At 41.4% G+C, this 8,803-nt stretch overlaps 1 pseudogene; it reads left to right on the top strand.

Moving 5' to 3' along the window:
- The first annotated feature begins 7,422 nt into the window (after window positions 1-7,422).
- Window positions 7,423-8,214, top strand: LOC142430918 (peroxisomal coenzyme A diphosphatase NUDT7 pseudogene; annotated as a pseudogene).
- The last annotated feature ends 589 nt before the right edge of the window (window positions 8,215-8,803 follow it).

An 8,803-nucleotide genomic window follows, 5' to 3' on the forward strand; every position in this document is an offset into this window, starting at 1 on the left:
TTAATCAGGACTTCATTATGTGCTGGTATACATAAGAACCAGGGGGAGGGCGGTAGGAGGATGTTAGTTTACTTTTTTGCTTTCACTTAAATTTGTTTTCCAGGGGATTACCAACAACATATCACACACAGCTCTAATATTCAAAATGTACACAGGTCTAATATTCAAAATGTACAGAACTCTACAACAGCTCAATAAGAAAATAACAAACTAACTAAGAAGTGGGGAAAAGACATAAGCAGGTATCTGTGCAAAATGAAGTACAGATGCTAACAAACACAAAAAATGGTTGTGATAACTAGTCATCAGGAAGATGCAAATTAAAACCTCAATAAGACACCACTTTATATCCATAATAATAGCCCAATTAAAAAAAACAACAACAAAAACCATAGGAAACAACAAATGTTGGAGAAGATATGTAGAGTTGGAACTAGTATTCACCATGGTGGACTAGTAAATAAAACACTGTATTTTTGTTGCTGGCTCTGGTTGGTAAATGAGGAGCAACCTCTCTTCAGGAAGGATGCTAAATAATAATTGTAGGGAACCAAACTGGTCAATAAGCCTGATTGTAGGTTCCAGGGTTGACACTAATAATATGTTGCTACCCAACCCTGGATGAGCTGTGCTATGGAGTAAACACTATGATGACTGTAGATGTTGGCCTTACAGGCCAAGGGCCACATCAGGAGGACTCAATGTAGAAGCCCTACTGAATGCACTGAGCCATATCCTAAATCGACCCATACCCTTCGACTAAGGATTGAACAATTTTTATGGCAGAGGAGGCAAAGTGTGACCACCCAAAAACTGTGGGAATGGTGGCCATTGAACCTCGGGTGGCACCCCTGGCTTAGTGGATGTTCAATGAAGCGGCACCAAGAACCACCAAATATTTAATACCTCAATGATTTCTTTGCAATAATATGACCTGTTTTAATCTGATAGGTAAGTACCTGTACTTGTAACAATTGATAAAAGTAAATTTCCTCTAACACCAAGAACCATGCTCAGTGTAAGCAGAGCTCATTTAATTAAGAAATCTTTTTGTACTAAACAACTCATGGATTGCAACACACAGTTGTATACTTGCATAAACCCCTCATATCAACAGTATCTTACATTTTATATCATTGGATAAATTATTGATGCTATCAGTGCAATCACATCTGAGGGGCTTTGTTTGTTTTATGCATTTTTGTTGTTGTTGGTGGTGGTGGTCTTTGTTTTTGTCATAATATGACCACCAAAGTAAACCAGAGCAGATGGAGTATAGGCTCCCACTTAACTCTATTCCCAATCCAAGAATAGTTTGTTCTGATAACATGGCCTGCTCAATATTGACCTTAATGAAACAATCACTGAAGGTAAGGGAGCTACAGCAGAGTGTGGTGAAGAAAGCACATGGTGCACAGCTATCAATTGTAATAGTGTCTGGGGTCTTAAAGGCTTGTATTCAAACAATCATTAATCTAAGTGAGGTGTCAACTAAGTCCACATGGTAGAAGCGCATGTTCGATGCAAAGATAACAAAATCCAAATATGATGAAGAGAAAACTAGCAAAGTTTAATTGTGAAAAACAAAACAAAAAAAAATTATAGAAAACTATGTAGAACAGTGGGGACCCCAAATCCATCTACAAACGATCTAGTGAGAGTAATTCTCTGGAATATCCTCTTTAAACACAGGAAAGGGACTAGAACAACTTTACTATCAGCCAGAGATCATTGTAATCTTGATTATGGTTAAGCAAACCATAGTATAATATGATACTAGGTTCAGTTGACTTCTCTCTTGACTCAACAAGAATTTGCTGTAGATTCAAGTATTTCTCAATTTTTCCACAACAGTAACTTCTTTTCTGGCTTTTAAGATTTTTTTTGGGGGGGGTGGGGGCTTTTAAGATATTGTTGGTGGTATTTTCTTTCTTATTCTTTATTTTTATATTTATATTCTTATTATTTTCTTCTTGCCGTTTTGTTTTGGTTTCTGTTGGGTTTCCCAGATTGTGAAGCACAGGAGTAGCTGCATATAGACAATGAGTAATACAATGGTTTAGTGGGGATATGTGAAGGGGAAGCGGAGACAGTGAGGGAATTGGGGGAGCATACAGTAAGTGCAGGGGGGGGGGAAGAAGAACTAGCAATGATTGTAATGATGTCTATGCAACACTTTTTAAAATCAATTTAACTATACATAGAAGTGTGTGATATTTGAATATGATATGAAGAATATTGCAACTAAAACAAACAGAAAGAAACCAGACTTGACCATTGATTACCGTGGTTGAAGGAGAAAGCACTGTTGCTCGGGGATCATTGAGTTTATGTTAATGGTTGTGGATTAATTTGGAAAAGGATATCAATAATCGTTGTACAACATGAAACATTTTAATTAATGGCACCGAATTATACATGTAGAAGTTGTGAGATTGTAGAATGTTTTGTTGTGTATATATATATTTTTTTATCTTAGAGACCTCTTTATTAAACCTTAAATACAGGACAAAGGGCCAAACATGGGCCTGAGGGAACCCATCTCTGGGCAGGAGGCTGCAATTTGTTCTGTATATTTTTGCAACAATTACAAAACTTAATTTCATGAATAATAATGAGTACAAGGAAGAAGAAAATGTTCTAAAATTGAAAGTGATTATAACTTCACAACTCTTCTTGACATGAGTGAATTATTGAATTGTATGACATGTGGATGATGTACTAATAAAACTGTTAAAATATTTATCCCTATCAATATGTCATATCTATCTATCTATCATCATCTATCATCTATCACTATCAGTATGGTAGTTACATAATTTCATGTCAGACTAAAAATATATAATGTGGTGAAATCTAGCATGTCACTGAGGTCACAGACTGACTGATGGTACCTCCTTCTGGGCATGGTTTTCTCATAAGGAGGAACATGGGAACCCCACCCCACCCCCAACTCTGTGTCTTCATCATTATGTTGTAGAGACATTGGATCCACAAGAGTTTGCACCTATGATCATGTGATATTCCTGCATTCGACATCATTACATGTGGCAGCATGAGTCTAAAGAGGAACTATGGAATAGTATCAGACTCATGGACTTGAGTTGGACTGGACTGGGATGTTTTTTTCAATGTGTAATTACTTCTTCATATAAAGCTATTTCTTACACATACTTGAGTGACTGGTTTGAATTCTCTAGACAACCAGGCCTAACACAAGCAATCTCTCTGTCTGTCAATCTATCATCTATCTACCTATCATGTGTGCCCTAACAGAGAAAAACAAGTGTGCACCATAATGTTAGAGATTAGGGGAATCAAGAACATTACAAAGATTATAATGAAAGGCAATCATCACAGAAACCAAATAGCTTCAACATTAAAAATAGTACCTAAAAACAATTAGTCTCCTGTCATTTTATTTATTGAGTTTTAACAACTTGGTTCATACTTTGTATATAAGGCCATTATCGCAGTGGGTTTCTACAAATGTACCCTTTCCATGATTTTTGCTTTATATTTCTTAGAAGTGTCTTTCATAGAGCCCACAACCCAATGTCATTGAGTCTATTCTGACTCATAGCCATGCTGTACTAGGTTTTGTGACTGTAAATCTTTATGGGAATAGAACAGAAAAACTTGATTAATTCACAGACAGTTTTTCAGTTAGCAGTCCAATGAATATGACACATGGATGCCACCAATATGCTGACTGAAAGTGAAGAGATATTGAGCACTCACTGATGGATACAAATGATTACAGCCTTCAGAGTGGTTTATATTTCATTATAAAGAAAACTTTTTTCCTCTCAAGTGGTTCAATAAAAAATATTTTGAAAAAACAAGAAAATATTGCAGTCAAGGAATTCATTTCACCCAAGTCCACAATAAATATCAATACAAGAAGTAGTCAATAATTACAAGGTAAAATAAAATTTAAAAAAAAACCTCTTTAAATATTTTAATGTCATTGTTGGGACTACGGTATGGTTTACCCCAGCCATGTTATTCTCTAACACCTAATATGGACAAGAAATCTTGACAATGAATTTTAAAAGACCAATGAAAACTTATACTGTATATTTGAATGGTAGTATAGGCAAAGATTACTGAATACACCATAGGTTTCAAGAAGTAACAAATCTGGTTAAAGGCTTCCTGGTGACTGACAACACTAAAGTAGGTGAAAGGAGACATCGGACAGTGTACGATATGACTAAATAATTATTATTTACAATTATTAAGGGTTCATGAGAGAGGGGGGGCGAATAAAATGAGGAACTGATACCAAGGGCTCAAACAAAAAGCAAATGCTTTGAGAATGATAATGGCAACAAATATACAAATGCGATCGACACAGTGGATGGATGCATGGATTGCTATAAGAGTTGTATTAGCCCCCAATAAAATGATTAAAATAAATTAATTAAATGTAATGAGGAAAAAAGAGTATTTGTAGCATACTTAATAAGAACATTCAATTCAGAGGCATCCTGTCACTAGATTTACACTTCTGATTTCATGATCTCTGTCATGAACTTATCTAACACAGTCATGATCATCACATTTAGAGATGAAGGTGACCTCGACTAGTCGGCAGATACACATAGTCTGGGATTCAAGGTGGCCAGTCATCCACCAGCAGCAGATGGCATAAGATGGCACTTTGTTGGAAAGACCAGTATCAAGTGATGCCATTCCAGCCTATGTGACAAAAAAGAACCAAGCCCACAATATCTAAATGACACACACAAATATGACTGTGTTTAAGGATCTGGATATTGATAAAATATATGGCTCTTCCTGTCAAAGCAGTTACTTATTCCCTTACTTATTCCCCTCAACACCATCTGGCTCAGAGAAGTCCAGGTGAATTAGGCTTAAATTTGGTTAGTTGTGATCTAATACAGTGGTTATAACCAATCAGAAAATGAGTGAGGGAGACCAATTTAACTCTGGACCATTTTTGAGACCTAGGATATGAAAAAGAGAAACGAAAAGGGAACCGCTGTTGGAAATTAGCTTTAAAATGCTTGTTTTGAGTTGCTACTTCTCAATTGTCAATAACATACACAATTTTCCATAAAGCTCAATCTGTGAGTTTGGGTAAGCAGCAATTAGAGTGCTGTGTCCAGAGCATAAATGAAGAGACTGAATTTGGGGATGCTGACATATCAGATGTGCCAGCGTCACTTGGGTAAATGGCATTTAAAACAGTGTCCATGGTCATTTTCCAAATGTTGAGGCCCTGTTGCCTGTAGGAAGTAAAGGCCTACATTTGAATCCAGAGTCTCTATTCAGTCTTCAGCAGGTGTCTTTCCATTGAAGATGTGACTCACTGCTTTGGGTCCTCATTCCTACTCTGCCCTTCTGAGAGAGATGCTGGCCGCAGTGCCCGCCTCCTATGAAGCATGAAAGGGCTGGGGCCACACAGGGTGCTGAGGGAGATTCCAGCTGGAACACCTGCATCCTATGCTGGCTACAAGGGCTCGGGGGGGGGGGGGGACGCAGGCTTAAAAGCTGGCACTGGCGACCGCAAAGGGCACCCCAATGCTGAGATTGGAGAGATGGCTCTTGTGGGTTTCCCAAAGCCGTGTCCTAGTCTCCCTGGGAGGAGGGAACAGTGCTCTTTTGAGCTGCAGGCACTTTGAACAGCACAGGCTCCACAGCAATGTGGGGCTAGCCTGAAAGGGCAGCAGTGGCTCCAACAGGACACAGAGGGCAATGGCGCCCACCCTCCACACTGGGAGGAAAGCCCTGCAGCAGGTAGGCTCAGAGTTCCCAGCTGCTGGCACTGCAAACCCCACAGTGCACAGGGGCGGACAAAGTCGGCTCCGGTGGGAACACAAAGCCATGTAGCTACCCTTCCTAATAGGCAGGAGCGGTCACTGTTTGGCCGGTACTATGAACAGTGCAGGGTCCGGGCTCAGAGGAACACGCCTTGGTGGGCAGGTTTAGCACTCCCAGCGGTTGGTACTGGATACCCCATGGCACACCAGGGCAGAAAGGGCTGGTTCTGGCACAGGGTCAGGGCTATGGTGGCAGCCCACTTTCCTGGGAGGAATGCGCTGAAGTGAGGCAGGCTTAGTGCTCCAGGACATAGGCACAAGGCTCTGCAGTGCTGGGAGCCAGCCTGAAGTGGCTCCCCTGGAAAAGCAATGCAGTAGGCAGAAGTTTGATTGCCTCCAGCCATGGGCTCATACCTGCGGGAAGTGCTTCCCAAGCAGGGAGTGGAGAGACAGTTAAGCTGATGGATGGGAAAATGGGGTGCTGGTGGAGAGGTTTAAGGCAGCAATGGGGGTGAATCATCCACTGCGGAGGTCACCCAGGCAGCCATTGGAAGAATGCAGGTGACTTAAGGGCCCTGGGTGAATGGAGGGAGGGACCCCAGCTCAAGGATAGATCGCTGCCACATGGAGAGAGGGAAACTGTGGGCAAGGCAAACTTCTCTCCTAGTGGGGTCCCATGAGTAGGCAGCTGCTGTAGGGGTTCCTGCCACAGCTGCGTGTGTCGGCAGAGCAGCCAAGCGACTCTAGGTGTGGAGTCCAGGTCTGGGGGTGGAGTGAGGCTACAGCTGGTCTCTGCCACGGTGGAGGAGGCCTGATGACCTGAGATGTCCCAAGAATGGTATCCTGGCTCACCGAGGCCCTGGCTCAGAACAAATGCATGGGTTGGGGGTACACTTCTGTACCAGGGGGATCTTTCACTCACCAGACTCTTTCCACTCGGCTACCTGGAAAACAAACCCACCTTTTTCAAATGAGCCCTCAGAGTGTGTGGCTCACCTGGTCTGCCATCATGCCTCTCCTAATCATGTACATTTAAGAAGCAGAAATGAGGTGAAGTTCACAGCGTCAAAAAAAAGAAAAGAAAAGAAAAGCATTAAACAAAGGCAACAGGTAACTGTGGAACCAGAAATACTTTGTCACGTTTGGTTCTTTCAAAATTTTGGCAATGCTCCAAAAGCAATTGGCAAGTAAATTCAACCTTAAGATTAAAAGGAACAGTATCACATGTACCATAACTTGTAATACGAAAATCAAATTTAAAAAGAAGTGGACACAAGGCAGATATAACATTAATAATTTGATGGATTTTCTTTTTCTTTAATCCTTCATGAACATAGGTTTATTAACCCTACAAGTAACAAATAATCAAGGGCAGGCATGCAGAATTGTCTTCCTAGTTAAATGAGACTTTTTCTAACAAATGTATCAAATGCAGTTTCTTCCATAACAGCGCAATGTGTGCAATGCTTTCTTGACACAGTGGGCCTGGATCACTGTTCTGCACTCTCCCGCGGCATTTCTCTTACTACTCTGAGAGAACAAAATAGGTCTTACCAACAATGTGCCCAAGACAGATAAAAAGAAAGTCTAGCGGAGGGTGACTTCAGTCAGGAAGCCAACTTGGTGGGGACTCATGTCTCCAGCCTATCCTCCCCCGGAGCCAGTCAGAGCCCACTTGATAGATGAGGCCAAGTCCCGCTTACGGAAGTTTGACATCGACAACAAATATCCTCACCTGCTGCCGAACAAATGCTCCAAACTTATCCCTCTGTTGGTGAAAGATGGAAAATTCCATCTGCTACTCACCCTCCGGTCAGAGAAGCTGAGAAGTTCCCCTGGAGCAGCTTGATTCCCAGGAGGAAAGCAGGAGTCAGACTATGTGGATAACACTGCCACCGCTCTGCGGGAGGCGGAGGAGGAAGTGGGGCTGCGTCCTCATCAAGTGGAGGCGGTCAGCTGGCTGGTGTGGACCGTTGTTAATGAAAACATGCTGCTCTTCCCAGTGGTGGGAATTATAGGTGAAGACTTCCAGGACCAGCCGAACCCTGATGAAGTGAAGGATGTGTTCCTGGTGCCTCTGGCCTATTTCCTGCACCCCTGTGTCTACCACCAGGCTTATGTGACCTTCACTGAAGTCGACATCTCGCTCACTTCTTCGAGTACACCAGCCCTGACAATGGCATGACTTACCACATCAAGGGAATCACTGCACATTAGGCCGTGTTCGCAGCTTTAATTATTTTAGATGAAAGACCCACCTTCAAGGTCGACTATGATCTTGACCATCTCCTGTCGTCTTTTGGAGAGTCTTTCATGAAACTCCAAAATCTCATCATAAGCAAGTTGTGAAGTATGGGGCTCACATCCAAGTAACAATCCAAGAGGATGTGTGTGTGTGTGTGTGTGTGTGTGTGTGTGAGAGAGAGAGAGAGAGAGAGAGAGAGAAAGAGAGAGAGAGAGAGAGAGAGAGAGAGAGAGAGAGAGAGAGAGAGAGAGAACGAACTTGTCCACAGAACAATCTTACCAGGTCTGAACAGGTGTGGGTCTTTTTCTTGCAATATGAATGCTCAAAACCTGGCCTCTTTTCCCATTTGCCCTCCATCAGCTAAAAGAACAAAGGTGCTTTCAAAAGTGGAAAATTTATTTAGAATGTTCCATTATTGCACTCACAGCATAATATTGTCTTATACATGTCAGAAATAGTATAGGGTGTGTGAAATAAAATGGCACTAAATAAATTGATTTGTTGAATAAAAAAGAATAGAAAGTCTAGTGAACATTTTCCTGACACTGATTAAATACTTTGATTATCAAGATCTCTGAATTATTTGCAGGCATGAATTATTTGCAAAACAACCTTTTCCCTGAAATGTTTAGTTAACACAGTAAGGCCCTGTGACATAGATGGTACACATTGTGCCACGGACTGCAACATCAGCAGTTTGATATCAACCCAGCTTAGCAGGAGAAAGATGAGGCTTTGAATATCTTTTAATCATTGAGACTCTTCTTCT

This window comes from Tenrec ecaudatus, chromosome 17, assembly GCF_050624435.1.
Source record: "Tenrec ecaudatus isolate mTenEca1 chromosome 17, mTenEca1.hap1, whole genome shotgun sequence".
Classification (NCBI taxonomy): Eukaryota; Metazoa; Chordata; class Mammalia; order Afrosoricida; family Tenrecidae; genus Tenrec; species Tenrec ecaudatus.